We start from the raw sequence: 17,288 nt of genomic DNA on the forward strand, positions 1-17,288 counted from the left end.
CGGACGGACGAAGCTGGACCACGAAAGGTTTTCAACCTCAGAACGCCGCGCTACGGGGAAAAAAAAGAAAACTCCCTCTCGGCAAAAAAACACAGCAAACACGACACAGCCCACCCCCCTCCGCCCATTACGCAACCCCCCTTCCACGCTTAAAAACAAATCCTGAACTGGGCACAACTTTAATTAAGCCCGCTGCTGCTGCTGTTTTCCTTGCTGAGCTCAGTGCTGCTGCCGCTGATGATGAAACTTTTGCGCGATGTTCCAGCCGCCTCGGCTTGTTGTTTGCCCTCGACTTGTCCAATTTCCCCATCCGACCCCCCCCCTCACCCCCCCCCCCATTCTCTTCGGCGCTTGGGTCACCCGGTGGTGCAATTTGCAGCGCCTGCGCCCTCGAAAGCTTCACCACTGACTCCACCATAGGGGGAGCGTGCTTGGATACGTACGGTGCGAAAGAAGTTCAACACGCTCTACAAAATGTAAACCCGCAAGGGGACTTTAGCGTGACTCTATGATCCTCTTCAATTAGCACTGGACCCTTCGATAGCTCTCGTCTGATTCTATGAACCAATCGATTAACACAACCCTTAGGGAGCCTTCGCCTGGCACGACGATCCAATGCATGAACACTGAACCCTTTGGTAGCTTTAGCCTGGCACTACGAGTAAAATAATTAACACAACCAATTGGAAGCCATAGTCTGACTGTGCGAGCATTTGAATGAACACCGCACCCATTGCTAGCCTTAGTCGAGACTCGATGAGCCACAGCAAACTAACACTGAATGCCTCTGTCCAATTAATTTCCCTTCCGGCCACATCTTTCTTGGCATTCCCTCTGCCCCTGGGCCGGCGCGCTGGTGCAGTTGCACCGCCTGCCCACTCGACGTAGCAATGCCACTGCCAACGACGACGAACGACGAGGAGGAGGTGGTGGTGTAGGGATACATTTGGCGTTGGGGGTCGCCTCGTGTTTACGCAAACACCGACTGCTGTTTCAGTTCAGCCGCGCCACGCCGTTGCGCAAATCGCGCCGCTCTTGCAGCCGACGCAAACAATCTCGGGGAGTCGGACTTGGCCCGAGGACTGGGCAGACGGACGATCTCACTTTGACCCCATACCCGTGCTCCTGCGTCCGAACAACACGTGTCCAGGTGTGTTCCCCCCCACCCCCAGTACCTCAATAATCCCTCCCCTGCGCGCGCTGCCCCAGGTGTAAACAACCCCCCCACCTCCTCTCTCTCTCTCAATATTCAGACTCCACCTCTTCCCGCTCCACTCCCATCACCCACATCGCACCCTTCCCTTCTCTCCCACCCGCCCCTACACAGCAACCTCGCTGAGCTGTTATCCCATGATGCTGTTGTTGTTGTCGTTGTGCTTGTTTACCCAAGAAAGTCTAACCGAGTCTCAAGACTCTTGGTTGTTGTCAGGATGGTCCTGCCAAGTTTTCCCAGTTGGGGGGTGAAGGAACGATCGGTGTCGTGTTTGGAACCCCGAGTGAGTAACATTCAGGGTATTTATTTTTGTGTAATTGGAACATTTGGAAATTGTTGTTGTGCGTGGGTGGCCCTGGGTGGTGGTGGTGGCGGTGCACGGGGAGTGCACGTGTCAACAACACGCCACGGTGGCTAGGAGATGTTAACTACCTCGCCTGGTACACAGGAGGTCGTGGGTTCAATCCCGACCCTGACGCCTGCTGTATATTTGGAGTTTGCGTCTCTCTCTCTCATCATCATCATCACGGTGGCTAGGAGATGTTAACTACCTCGCCTGGTGTGCAGGAGGTCGTGGGTTCGATCCTGACCCTGACGCCTGCTGTATATTTGGAGTTTGCGTGTTTCTCTCTCTCATCATCATCACGGTGGCTAGGAGATGTTAACTACCTCGCCTGGTATACAGGAGGTCGTGGGTTCGATCCCGACCCTGACACCTGCTGTATATTTGGAGTTTGCGTGTCTCTCTTCCCATGGTCACGTGGATTTTTCTCCGGCTCCTTCGGTTTTCCCCTCCACATTGAGAATCAACATCAGCACGCGTTTAGAGCGTTTAGCTGCGATACATTTCCACGTGATGATGATAAGCCACTTGGCTGAGCTGTCGTTTGTGATAGCCAGGTCGCTTCTGGGAAAAAAAAAACGCTGTACAGCTCAGTGGGGCCTTAACCCGGTTAAATAAATATTAAAAAACACCGCTTGTTTTTTCGTGCCCGACTGCTGATGATGGCCCAGCTCAGTGTACCGGGAGCTCTTCCGATGCTTCTTCTTCTTCTTAAAATCCCTTGACCTTTTGGGCATGGCCAGTCGTTTCCTTCACCGATGCGTCTCCCCTTGCCTTGCTCCATCAGCTGTGACGAGCGTGACGCAAGCAAGGGGGTGCTTTGCCCCCCTCCCCCCCTCTCTCTCTCCCCCCTCCTCGTGGCCAAAGCTACGAGGTGGGGGGGGGGGGCACCTGTTGACAACCCAACATGAGATATGTTTTCAACAACAGTGTCAAAGAACAACAACAAAAAACAACGTATTTTGCGGAAGACGGGAGCAGCCCCTACAGCGTTAAATGTTCGAGACCGTGAGCGTAACGACGATGTGGTTCGGGCAAGAGGAGCTGCGTGACGTGGCCTGGGCGCGACCGTGCGAGACAAATCTGATATTGAGGCCCCACCAGACCGAGTGCCGCACCTGCTGAGCTTGATGATGATGATGTCGCTACTACGCCACGGCATTTGCTCTATCCACTTCTCCTCTGTCCGTCGCTGCGTCATTGGAACGGTAGACAGCTTCCATCGCTACCAGAGTCAGACGCAGATCGAGATCTTCCTCTTCCCCCTGGGTTCTGCCAGTGCCCCCCCCCCTCCCCATCACCGCCACCACGACCACCGCCAGGACCACCACCACCACGACCAAAACCACCGCCACCACGACCACCACCACGACCACCACCACCACGACCACCGACCCCACCGCCACCACGACTACCACCACCACGACCACCGCCACGACCACAGCCACGACCACCACCACGACCACCACCAATCTTTATCAGACGCACGCGCCATTCACGAGACACTGCGGTGTTAGAGGGAGGCCACTCGCCAATATCACGATTGTTTGGCGAGTCCGACTGCTGATGAGACCCCGTGGTGGTGGTGGTGGTGGAGGGAATTAACTCTCCAATAACATCTGGAAAGAGCCCCTTTGTCAACGCACTGCTGGGTGAGGGCCTCCCCACGCCGCGCGGATCGTGAGCTATTGCTGACCATACTTCACCACGCTGGTCCGTGCGGGTTGGTGAAGGTGGTGTGGTGGGGAGTGCGGAGCTGTGGTTTCATAGACCGAGCGCTGTTAGCGATCACCTATCAAGGCCGGCACGGCGCACGAATGGGTGGTGTTGCCAGCACCACCCCCGGCCACCTTTGTCTTCCTAGTGTTTATGTTTACGTATCGCACCAGATATTCAATTAAGGCTGAGTGTACCTAGGGGAGGCACACACACAGTTCTATGCACGTAGACGCCAGTAATCCTGAGCAATCATCCCAGTCTAACGCACACACATGCAAACTGATATACAAAGATACATACAAAAATCCCCCGTATAGCTTTAACAGACTGTCGGGGCAAGTGCTGTTATCGAGTAGTACCGATGAAGGCCGGCACGGCACACGAGGGGGGAGGGGGTGGCTATCACCACGCCCGGCCGCCTTCGTCTCCCCACTGGGGACGTATTTACACATCGCACCAGGCAATCATTTGAGGCTGAGTCGACCTAGTGGAGGCCCAGGACTGGTTCAGTACACACAAGCTCACACAAACACATGAGGCGTGCACACGCACGTGGTAGACCCGATACACCAACTCCACCCATCCACCGGCACCTTGCCCCCCCCTCCCCCCACCGCCCGCCCCAACACCGCCCCCTGGCCCCGCCCCCCGGCCGGCACGTTTTCTCCACGTGCTCGCGTGACGTCAGCACGTGATGTTTGTGCAGTCGGGAGGTTGAGAGAGCACAGTCAGCAAGAAAACAGCCCCTAGCCCCCCCACACCCCTCCCCCCCCTCCCCCTATGTAGTTATTTAACATCACGCATTGTTTTAACGATCGAGAAACCACAGGGCGTTGCAGGCTGCAGTGAAGGCTAAGCAGCGCCGGTCTACATCGCCGCCAATTACCATCAGCAGCCGTGGTGTATCCGCTGCTCGACGAACGCCTCCCCGTGCCGTCGCCATCTCCACCACGAGTCCTGGAGATGCGCAAAAACAAATCACTCCTCGCCGCTGCCGCGCGCGAGCTCATTCTCAATCGCTCCGGCCTTTGGCCGCCGCTCTGTCGTTAGTCTCGACCGCCCGCCACCGGCTGTACGAGGACTGCGGAGTTGCAGGCGACAGACGATGGCGACTCGGGGTTGCACCGTCGATGGCAGCACGGCACGTGACCACGTAACGAACTCTTGATTCCTGCCACGTACCCACCTCTGATCCCCACATAATCCTCACACCACTCCGCCGCCCTGCCTTTTAATCCCAAGATGCCCCAATCACACCTCCTCGAACATTTGTTACCATGTGCAAAGTAGTTCACCTCTGGTACCCGATGAGGGCGGATACATTGAAGACACGAGCCAGTGCAGTGCGACTGTGACCTTGCTATGGACCGCACAGTAAACCCATCGAGACACAGTGAGATACATAGAGACTCATAGACACACACACAGACCCATAGAGACCCATAGACACACACAGACACATAGAGACTCATAGACACACACACAGATCCATAGAGACTCATAGACACACACACAGACCCATAGAGACCCATAGACACACACAGACCCATAGAGACTCATAGACACACACACAGACACATAGAGACTCATAGACACACACAGACCCATAGAGACTCATAGACACACACACAGACCCATAGAGACTCAGACACACACACAGACCCATAGAGACTCATAGACCCACACACAGACACATAGAGACTCATAGACACACACGTAGACACATAGAGACTCATAGACACACACACAGACCCATAGAGACGTATAGACACACACACACACAGACCCATAGAGACTCATAGACACACACACAGACCCATAGAGACTCATAGACACACACAGACCCATAGAGACTCATAGACACACACACAGACCCATAGAGACTCATAGACACACACACAGACCCATAGAAACTCATAGACACACACGCAGACACATAGAGACTCATAGACACACACACAGACCCATAGAGACTCATAGACACACAGACCCATAGAGACTTATAGACACACAGACCCATAGAGACTCATAGACACACACAGACCCATAGAGACTCATAGACACACACACAGACCCATAGAGACTCATAGACACACAGACCCATAGAGACTCATAGACACACAGACCCATAGAGACTCATAGACACACACAGACCCATAGAGACTCATAGACACACACAGACCCATAGAGACTCATAGACACACACGCAGACACATAGAAACTCATAGACACACACACAGACCCATAGAGACTCATAGACACACACAGAGCCATAGAGACTCATAGACACACACAGACCCATAGAGACTCATAGACACACACAGACCCATAGAGACTCATAGACACACAGACCCATAGAGACTCATAGACACACACACAGACCCATAGAGACTCATAGACACACACACAGACCCATAGAGACTCATAGAGATACACACAGACCCATAGAGACTCATAGACACACACGCAGACACATAGAGACTCATAGACACACAGGCACAGACCCATATAGACTCATAGACACACACACAGACCCATAGAGACTCATAGACACACACACAGATCCATAGAGACTCATAGACACACAGACCCATAGAGACCCATACACATAGACTAAAGACAAGCCACAGCAGTGAGACTGTGGCCATGCAACTCAAGTTATGGACCGCACAGTAAACCCACTGTGGTCTTGAGCACCACCAATGGAGATTGAGTCACGGGCCGGTGTGTGAGTTGAAGTGACGGGCATTCATAACTAATAAAGGTTTTTGGGTTAGATCGCGTATGTGTCGAAACCCTCCACCACCCGACACGGCCAATCAGTACGGGATTTGTCACGTAAACAAAACGCCAAAGAGCTCACTACTTCAGCCCACCGGTGTGCTGAAGAGTGAATCCACAACATTTACAATCTGAGTACTCAGATGGGCTGAAGCAGTCAGTATTTGGCGTTTTGTTGACGTGACAAATCCCTTACTGGTTGGCCGTGTCGGGTGGTTGGGGGGTTTCGACACAACATTTATACTTATGCGATCTAACCCCAGAAACCTTCATCGTGAATAATACCATCTTGATTTGAAGCTTTCGTGACTGCAGGAATCCATACTCTTTGGTTCTTTCGGTAAAGTCACGTAGCTAGAAATACAATTTTAAAAAATCACGACGTTTCGATCGCAACACAAGCGGTCGTCATCAGGCAAACAAAAAAAAACGTCGTGATTTTTTTAAAATTTTATTTCTAGAGTATGAATAATACTGATCGCCTACCGCGTGTTGAAGTCACGGGCCGTGTGTGTGAGACGGAGTCCCGGGTGGCAACAAACCTGCGGACGGATCACAGATTCCAAACTCCCCCCCCTCAACCCCCTCCCCTCCCCACCCCAGCCACCCCCCGCCCCAGCCACCCCCCGGCCCCCTCCCCTCGGGGTGCGCGCGCTGACCGCGTGCACAGCCCCCCCCACCACCCCGAGCCTTGAGCTTTGTTCCGGAGCGCGCACGGACAGCGCGCGTGCACATCGCAAGGGCGGCGTCGTCATCATCATCGTCATCATCATCACTGACCCTCGACTCGTCCAATACAGAACCATCGGCTCGTCCAACAAATACGTTGGTCGTGAGGTCGCAACTCCTTCTTACTCACACACAGACACTCGCACGAAGCCACGCTCGCCACAAATGAACCGCAGTACCTCGCCGCTCATCTCGTCAAGGGGCATGAACCATCGTCACGTGACATTCCGGTCATCCCCGGTGGTCACCACGTCGTCGCGCGGCGCTTTCAGATGCGCTTCTGCGGCCGTCTGGAACGCTCTTCCCTTCCGATATTAGGAAGCCATTGCGGCTATGCACTTTGAAATCGTCATCTAGATTGAGAACTAATTTGTTTAGAACTGCTTTTTGTAGTAATAGGTTTTACCCTTTTAACTGGCACAAAAACTGACACCTTTATTCAAGGCATCATGTTTGCAATAACCACAAACACAAGCAGTCAAAATGCAAACAAAAGAGACAACTCTGATAATAATATGCTCGGGTGAGCATTTACATGCCAGTTAAAAGTATAAAACCTATTACTATATGTTGTTACTGGCAAAGGAGGTTTCATAATGTAAATGCTCACCCCGAGCCCTCAATACTCTGATAGTGCGCTGTTTTTGAGTTGTACGCCTTTTGGCGTCTTCTGGTCCAACACCAGTGGAGACTAGGCTCTAAGAAAAGCCGTCTCGGGTGTGGACCAATCAAATTCAAGGACAGTGCATATTATCAGAGTTGTCTCTTTTGTTTGCATTTTGACTGCTTGTGTTGTGGTTATTGCAAACATGATGCCTTGAATAAAGGTGTCAGTTTTTGTGCCAGTTAAAAGGGTAAAACTTATTTCTATATCTTGTTACTGGTGAAGGAGGTTTCATACTGCTTTTAGTGTTTAGTTTGTTGTGTTTCTCCCGCACCTCCGATTAGCGCGGTTGGCTACGTGCGGTGCGATAGAAGTTCAGCGTACATACAGAACCATCGACTCATCCAATCCAGAAACATCAACTCGTCCAATACAAAACCCATGGCTCATTCAAATACAGAACGATCGAATAATCCAATAAAGAACCATCGAATAACCCCGTATGTTACAGATCCATCGAATCATAGATTTATCGCGTCTGTTGTGGGACCCTTATCTTACCCCCATACAGAATCTCCACGTCATCCCATACAGAACCTACATCTCATCTCATACAGAACCTACATCTCATCCTATACAGAACCTCTATCTCATCTCATACAGAACCTCCATCTCATCCTATACAGAACCTGAATCTCATCTTATACAGAACCTACATCTCATCCTATACAGAACATCCATCTCATCCTATACAGAACCTTCATCTCATCCTATACAGAACCTCCATCTCATCCTATACAGAACCTGAATCTCATCTTATACAGAACCTACATCTCGTCCTATACAAAACCTTCATCTCATCCTATACAGAACCTGAATCTCATCCTATACGGAACCTGAATCTCATCCTAAACAGAACCTGAATCTCATCCTATACAGAACCTGAATCTCATCCTATACAGAACCTCCATCTCATCCTATACAGAACCTGAATCTCATCCTATACAGAACCTGAATCTCATCCTATACAGAACCTTCATCTCATCCTATACAGAACCTACATCTCATCCTATACAGAACCTGAATCTCATCCTATACAGAACCTCCATCTCGTCCTATACAGAACCTCCATCTCATCTCATACAAAATCCTCATCTCATCCTATACAGAACCTGAATCTCATCTTATAAAGAACCTACATCTCATCCTATACAGAACATCCATCTCATCCTATACAGAACCTTCATCTCATCCTATACAGAACCTCCATCTCATCCTATACAGAACCTGAATCTCATCTTTACAGAACCTACATCTCGTCCTAAACAGAACCTTCATCTCATCCAATACAGAACCTGAATCTCATCCTATACAGAACCTGAATCTCATCCTATACAGAACCTGAATCTCATCCTATACAGAACCTGAATCTCATCCGATACAGAACCTCCATCTCATCATATACAGAACCTACATCTCATCCTATACAGAACCTGAATCTCATCCTAGACAGAACCTCCATCTCGTCCTATACAGAACCTGAATCTCATCCTATACAGAACCTGAATCTCATCCTATACAAAACCTTCATCTCATCCTATACAGAACCTACATCTCATCGTATACAGAACCTTGAATCTCATCCTATACAGAACCTTCATCTCATCCTATACAGAACCTCCATCTCGTCCTATACAGTACCTGAATCTCATCCTATACAGAACCTGAATCTCATCTTATACAGAACCTTCATCTCGTCCTATACAGAACCTGAATCTCATCCTATACAAAACCTCCATCTCATCCTATACAGAACCCTCATCTCATCCTATACAGAACCTCCATCTCATCCCATACAGAACTTGAATCTCATCCTATACAGAACCTGAATCTCATCTTATACAGAACCTTAATCTCGTCCTATACAGACCCTGAATCTCATCCTATACAAAACCTCCATCTCATCCTATACAGAACCTTCATCTCATCCTATACAGAACCTCCATCTCATCCCATACAGAACCTGAATCTCATCTTATACAGAACCTACATCTCGTCCTATACAGAATCTCCATCTCATCTCATACAGAACCCTCATCTCATCCATTATAGACCCATCCATTCCATTCAATATTGAAACATCGACGCATCCATTCCATACAAAATCATTGACTCGTCCGATATAAAATCCTTGTCTCGTTCGATACAGATGTTGCCTTAGCCTGTCTCGTAGAGTATCAGGTCAATTCTGATTCTCCACTAAACAATACAAGGCAATTTTATATACAGAACATCGGCGCATCGGATGTCATACCAATCGCGTATTAATCAATGTTACATTATCAATGGGACCCTTCTGCCGGTATCGAGATGATGAAAAAATATATAATAGGCTTTGCCCTTTCCGGCAATAATGCAGCAGGCATTAAGATGTTCAAACATCAAATGTGTGTATGTTGAACTTCTTTCGCACCGTACGTCATCAACCGTGCTATATCGGAGGTGTGGAGGAAGGGTAATAAACTAAACACAAAAAGCAGTTATAAAGAAAGGAGTTTTCAATCTTGATTTACAGTGAGGGAAAAACTTTTTGATCCCCTGCTGATATTGTACGTTTGCCCACTGACAAAGAAATGATCAGTCTATAATTGTAATGGTAGGTTTATTTGAACAGTGAGAGACAGAATAACAACAAAAAACATCCGAAAAAACGCATGTCAAAAATTGTATAAATTGATTTGCATTTTAATTAGGGAAATAAGTATTTGACCCCCTCTCAATCAGAAAGATTTCTGGCTCCCAGGTGTCTTTTATGCAGGTAACGAGCTGAGATTAGGAGCACACTCTTAAAGGGAGTGCTCCTAATCTCAGCTTGTTACCTGTTACCTAAAAGACACCTGTCCACAGAAGCAATCAATCAATCGGATTCCAAACTCTCCACCATTGCCAAGACCAAAGACCTCTCCAAGGATGTCAGGGACAAGATTGTAGACCTACACAAGGCTGGAATGGAATACAAGACCATTGCCAAGCAGCTTGGTGAGAAGGTGACAACAGTTGGTGCGATTATTCGCAAATGGAAGAAACACAAAAGGACTGTCATTCTCCCTCGGCCTGGGGCTCCATGCAAGATCTCACCTCGTGGAGTTGCAATGATCATGAGAACGGTTAGGAATCAGCCCAGAACTACATAGGAGGATCTTGTCAATGATCTCAAGGCAGCTGGGACCATAGTCACCAAGAAAACAATTGGTAACACACTACGTCGTGAAGGACTGAAATCCTCCAGCGCCCGCAAGGTCCCCCTGCTCAAGAAAGCACGTATACTTGCCCGTCTGAAGTTTGCCAATGAACATCTGAATGATTCAGAGGACAACTGGGTGAAAGTGTTGTGGTCAGAGGAGACCAAAATGGAGTTCTTTGGCATCAACTCAACTCGCCGTGTTTGGAGGAGGAGGAATGCTGCCTATGACCCCAATAACACCATCCCCACCGTCAAACATGGAGGTGGAAACATTATGCTTTGGGGGTGTTTTTCTGCTAAGGGGATAGGACAACTTCACCGCATCAAAGGGACGATGGATGGGGGCCATTTACCGTCAAATCTTGGGTGAGAACCTCCTTCCCTCAGCCAGGGCATTGAAAATGGGTCGTGGATGGGTATTCCAGCATGACAATGACCCAAAACATACGCCCAAGGCAACAAAGGAGTGGCTCAAGAAGAAGCACATTAAGGTCCTGGAGTAGCCTAGCCAGTCTCCAGACCTTAATCCCATAGAAAATCTGTGAAGGGAGCTGAAGGTTCGAGTTGCCAAACGTCAGCCTCGAAACCTTAATGACTTGGAGAAGATATGCAAAGAGGAGTGGGACAAAATCCCTCCTGAGATGTGTGCAAACCTGGTGGCCAACTACAAGAAACGTCTGACCTCTGTGATTGCCAACAAGGGTTTTGCCACCAAGTACTAAGTCATGTTTTGCAGAGGGGTCAAATACTTATTTCCCTCATTAAAATGCAAATCAATTTATAACATTTTTGACATGCGTTTTTCTGGATTTTGTTGTTGTTATTCTCTCTCACTGTTAAAATAAACCTAACATTAAAATTATAGACTGATAATTTCTTTGTCAGTGAGCAAACGTACAAAATCAGCAGGGGATCAAATACTTTTTTTCCTCACTGTAAAAATGTGGCTTCCTAATAAATAAACATGTAATGTGTGAAGCAATGCTGGACCCTCCAGGAAAAGTAGATATTGGGCACATATAAATTACATTAGATTCCCAATGTAGCAGGACCCTCATGTAAAAGGAGTCTTGAGACTCCGTGAGGTTTTCTTGCATACAATGAAGGGCCCGATTAAGATCAGATGGGGTGGATTTGGTGGTGCCACCTGAGTTCAATACATCAGTGGCAAGTAAAATATCTTAAGTGGTTCTAGCCGTCCTTCCCTCCCACCACTCAAATAGGGACATACATTTACACGTCCCTAACACTGAATACATGCATTGGGGGGGAGGGGGTGGGGGAGCGGTGGCGCAATGGTTAGCACATTGTGCTGTGAATCTGGCAACCTCAGTTCGATTCCCAACCACGGCTTCCAACAGTGCACCACCTCTCCCCCAATCCTACCAACTTGCAGTGACCGGCTTGGTGAAGTACGGTCAATAAAACTCCACAAAGGACACAGCGTGAGCGGAACTGCCCTTATATCGATGGGCATTATATTGATGGCCTTGCGCTGCAGAAATATATATATACTTTAGCTGAGGTGAGAAGATTCGGGGTGTTGGAGCCAGGCAGGGCTGACTTAGCACCAATTCACAAAGCACCTCGGACACTTGGGGTTAAGGTTTGACTCGGGAATTGTCAACCGCGTTTGGATTCGGCTCAATGATTAACCGCTCAGGCCACGCGTGAACACCTAACCACGGCTGACTTTCCCTCTCCCGTTTGTCCCAATTGCCAAGTTCTAAAAATGTCTTCCAAAGTTTAAATAACGAAGGTGAAACTCTCTCTCTATGCGTTGTACCTGTCGGTTTGTCTGCCTCGTCTTGTATCGCACGGTGGCTGATGGTTGGTGGGGTGGGGGGAATGCGAATTCTCGTAAAAATGATCCAATATAAACGAAATTTGGGTATCAAGTTGCGTCGCTATATTAGGCACCTGAGCGATTGAAAACGGGATAAATTGATTAGAGTGTTGCCCGATATTTGAAAAATTTAAAATCCAGCGTTTTATATATAGTGTGCTCAAAAAATGTTTTAATTGAAAAAGAACAGGATAGTAATAACACTGTAACTTGATAGCAAAAAGTCTCCACTTATTCGCCATCGTTGTCAACACATGGCCTTGAATCTTCTCCAGGTGATCTCCAGAGCCCCGGAGGCAGCAGCACATGTCACGTGATGTTGTTGCAAATTCTCCGAAGTGTTCACATTTTTTAGAAGCACCCTGCATCATTAGACCTCCTTTGCCAGTACCAAAATATGATAATAGGGGTTGTCCCCTTTTTTCTGGCAACAAAACTGAAACCTTTTTGTTACAAGGATTCATGTCTGCATTAACCACAATACCTGCAGTCAAAATGCAAACAAAAACATACTATGATAAGATATGCATTGTCCTTGAAACTGATTGGTCCAGACCAAGGGACGGCTTTCTTTTGAGCCTCGACCCAATTGGTGCTCGACCAGATGGTGCTCGACGAGATGACGCCTTTTGACGCCTTTTGGCGTCATCTGGTCGAGCACCAATTGGGTCGAGGCTCAAAAGAAAGCCGTCCCTTGGTGTGGACCAATCAGTTTCAAGGACAATGCATCATCATTGGAAACCTCATTTGCCAGTAACATAATATGATAATTGTTTTTTTACCCTTTTATCTGGCAACACCATGTGAGACGAGGCTCTAAAGAGGTGTGGACCAATCAATTTCAAGGACAGTGCCACATATATTATCAGAGTTGTTGTTTTTTGTTTGCGTTCCGACCGCAGGTATTGTGGTCAATGTAAACATGACTCCTTGTAAAAAAAGGTGTCAGTTTTGTTGCCAGATAAAAGGGTAAAAAAACAATTATCATTCAATGCATCATGTTATCATAGTGTGGTTTTTGTTTGCATTTTGACTGCAGGTATTGTGGTTAATGCAAACAATGAATCCTTGTAAAAAAAGGTTTCAGTTTTGTTGCCAGAAAAAAGGGGAACAACCCTATTATTAAGCACCCTGTATATTAAAAGAGGACCCCGCTTCAGCGTGCCGGGTCCTGCCGACCGAGGCGTGTCCTCGCCTGGCAGAGGCGCTATCCGAGCCCCGTTGTCTCATCGCGGCCTAACCAACGGGCCCACCCGCTCGGAGGGCGTGAGCGCTACCGTCGTTACGTCGCGAGGTCGTTCGTTACGTCGCGAGACGTCAACGCTACGAGCACGACGTTGTTTTTCGTTGTTTACTGGGGGCGGGGGGGGTTAAACAAACATAAAACAACCAAGCTGCGATACGCGAGCCCACACACACAGAGAACTCCCCCCCAACCTACGACGTTGGTGGTGGTGGTGGTTGTTGTTTATACGGGGCGAGGAAAGTTTCCGTCCAATTTTGGGTGGAAACGCGCACAAATTGTGGAGGAGACAGCGAGGAGTGGGTGAGTGGGGTCCTGCTAATAAGCGCAAATTGTACTGCGAAGTTCCCGTGGTAAACCCCGGTTTACGTCGGGGATACGTTCATAAAAAGGCGCAAAAACGACGGATATCGAAACGATGTCAATCAAAAGCGATTTGCAGGGTAGTAGTCGGTGGTGGTGGTGGTGGTGTGGAATAAGGTAGGGCACTGATAAGGGGTTGACAGGCAATGCTGTCAGCGACTTTAAGTGTGGGGTTAAGATGACGCAAATCGGGTATCGGGTGTTAATTAAGCAATTTACAGGGTGGTAGTAGTAGCAGTAGGTGGTGGTAGCGAAGGCTGAGAGCCGACGGATAACGAGACAGGACGGAACGACGATGCCGTCTGCGACGTGAGTCATGCGGGTTGAGGCGACGCAAATCGAGTCGCTGCGTTAACAAAGTGACGGCGTATTTGCGAAACGACGTAAAAGGGGGGGGGGGCGGCGACGTAAATCGGGGTATTAATTGTACCGCAAACTTGCAGCAAAGGTTACCGATTGGCTGCGCGCCCACGTGCCATTCAGCGTGGGGGGGGGCGGGGGGGAGCAGGAGGTGGGGGCGCGGGAGACCCGTGGCGGGAGCGAGGATGAGAGGGGGGCTCGGGAAGGATGAGCGAGGGGGGTGACTAGGGGAGGAGGAGGGGGGGTGCTGTGGTTGAGGGGGGCCCTTTGCGACAAGGGCGGTCGGGCGTGGTTGCTGTGCCACCCACCGCGCTCGCGCGCCGTGCCGGCCTTCATTCGTGCTGCTACTCGCTAACAGCACTTGCCCCAACACGTCTGGTGAGACTACACGGGGGATCTTTGTCTTGCGTACTTTGCGGTAGTTTGCAGTCTTCGGAGGACTGGAGAAGGTAGGCACGCGGAGACGGGAGGAGGTTGGAGAAATGAGATGCATGGAGATAGGTGGAGATAGGAGATGCATGGAGATAGGTGGAGATAGGAGATGCATGGAGATAGGTGGAGATAGGAGATGCATGGAGATAGGTGGAGATTGGAGATGCATGGAGATAGGTGGAGATAGGAGATGCATGGAGATAGGTGGAGATTGGGGATGCATGGAGATAGGTGGAGATAGGAGATGCATGGAGATAGGTGGAGATTGGAGATGCATGGAGATAGGAGGTGGAGATTGGAGATGCATAGAGATAAGAGGTGGATATAGGAGATGAATGGAGATAGAAGGTGGAGATAGGAGATTCATGGAGATAGGACGTGGAGATAGGAGATGCATGGAGATAGGGACGTGGAGATAGGAGATGCAGGGAGATAGGAGTTGGAGATGCATGGAGATAGGAAGAGGTGGAGATGAGACGCATAGGGACGGTAGGATGAGAGCAGTGAGATGCAGAGAGAGAGAGAGAGGAGTTCGCGTGGAGATACATGTGGATAGAAGTAGATGAAGGTAGAAAGGAGATGCATCGACGTGGAAGGAAGGAGAGCCGGGGAGATGGGTGGAGAAGGTCACGGCGACAGATCAAGAGGACGCGCGCGGCGAAAAACATCTCCCACTGCGTGAACCCAGCAATTGCGAAAAATATTGTTGAGATTTTGTGGCACCATCACCATCACTGCCCCACCCCACCCCACCAGCCCAACAAAAAGTCCCTCGCTGTCGCCAAGTACAGCCGGCATCTGTGAGTGGCACCGCGATAACGCGAGCCACGTGGGGAGAGGGAGGGAGGAGGGAGGGAGGGAGCCGCGGGTATCGCGGTCGTGTGAAACAAACGGCAGAGTGGGCCACATCACTTTTTGTCTGTAAACACGGGGAGGGATGGGAGGGGCGGGAGGGAGGGGAGGGAGGTGAGGTGAGGGGAGGGGAGGGATGGGAGGGGCGGGGAGGGAGGGAGGGAGGGAGGGGAGGGGAGGGAAGGAGGGGAGGGAGGGAGGAGGGAGGGGAGGGGAGGGCGGGGAGGGAGGGAGGGACGGGAGGGACGGGAGGGGAGGGAGGGGAGGGGAGGGAGGGAGGGGCGGGGAGGAGGGAGGGGCGGGGAGGGAGGGGAGGGGAGGGATGGGAGGGGCGGGGAGGGAGGGAGGGGAAGGACAGGAGGGGAGGGAGGGGAGGGAGGGAGGGGCGGGGAGGGAGGGAGGGGAGGGACGGGAGGGGCGGGGGAGGGAGGGAGGGAGGGGGAGGGGCGGGGAGGGAGGGAGGGAGGGAGGGAGGGAGGGAGGGTGGGAGGGGAGGGAGGGACGGGAGGGGAGGGAGGGGCGGGAGGGAGGGAGGGAGGGAGGGAGGGAGGGGAGGGGAGGGGAGGGGAGGGAGGGGAGGGAGGGGAGGGGAGGGAGGGGGCGGGGAGGGGAGGGGAGGGAGGGGAGGGGAGAGAGGGGAGGGATGGGAGGGGCGGGGAGGGAGGGAGGGGAGGGAGGTGAGGGGAGGGACGAGAGGGGAGGGAGGGGAGGGGAGGGAGGGGAGGGGAGGGATGGGAGGGGCGGGGAGGGAGGGAGGGGAGGGATGGGAGGGGAGGGAGGGGAGGGGACATGTCAACGTCTCGCCAACTCAAAAACAACGAAGGGAAAACCCGAGCACAGCGCGCTTGCAGTGACTGGTCAGGCGCGCTCACCCCCAGTCGAACCTGGGAGCGAATAGTTCACCGCCGTCAACAACCTCAACTTTATAGTCATCAATAACCTACTCGTCGTCGTCATCGATGCCAATTCATCGTCATCAATGTCATCATCGATGCAAATCAACCATTATCGTCATTGTCGTCATCATCAATGTCATCATCGACATCGATGTCTTCATCGGTTTCCATCATCATGAGCGATATATAATGTCACCGGCACAATAAACATTTTCATCAACATCATCAAATCACCCATGACCGTCAACCTTCTCGTCTAGAAACAATGACAGGCTGACCCTTGCTCACAATTCCAACTATCGGGGAATTATTTTTCGGAGCTCAGCCCCGAACAGCGTCATCCGAAATTAAACCCCCGTTGTACGGCCGCGTTGTTAGTACTGTATTATAATTACTATTATTATTATAATATTCTGTTGATGGTGAAGGTGATGATGATTATGATGCCGATTCTGACCGGGCTTCTGCTGTTGGCTCAATAAAGGAGATTCCATGGCGAATTCGCACGTGCCGTGTTGAGAGCCGATGACATCTCAACGATGGAAACTCGAACGTAAGGCGTTGGGCGGGGACACAGATTTCAGGAGCTCGGCCCCGGTCAGCTCCCGGTAGTCCTGCATCGTTATAACTAATCATGATCATCAGTCACATCAAAGGTCACTT

General features: G+C 50.4%; 1 protein-coding gene across 1 annotated transcript in view; it reads left to right on the plus strand.

The window, feature by feature from the left end:
- Positions 1 to 1,052: 1,052 nt before the first annotated feature.
- G6PC1 (glucose-6-phosphatase catalytic subunit 1) overlaps positions 1,053 to 17,288 on the plus strand; it is a 40,676-nt gene continuing 24,440 nt past the window's right edge. Inside the window, exon 1 of the mRNA XM_076052546.1 lies at positions 1,053 to 1,150. The gene's annotated coding sequence lies outside the window, so the exon portion shown is untranslated. The remainder of the gene's footprint in view (positions 1,151 to 17,288) is intronic.

The sequence above is a fragment of the Petromyzon marinus genome, chromosome 56, assembly GCF_048934315.1.
Source record: "Petromyzon marinus isolate PM22_M1 ecotype Great Lakes invasive population chromosome 56, UKy_Petmar_22M1.pri1.0, whole genome shotgun sequence".
NCBI classification, from domain to species: Eukaryota; Metazoa; Chordata; class Hyperoartia; order Petromyzontiformes; family Petromyzontidae; genus Petromyzon; species Petromyzon marinus.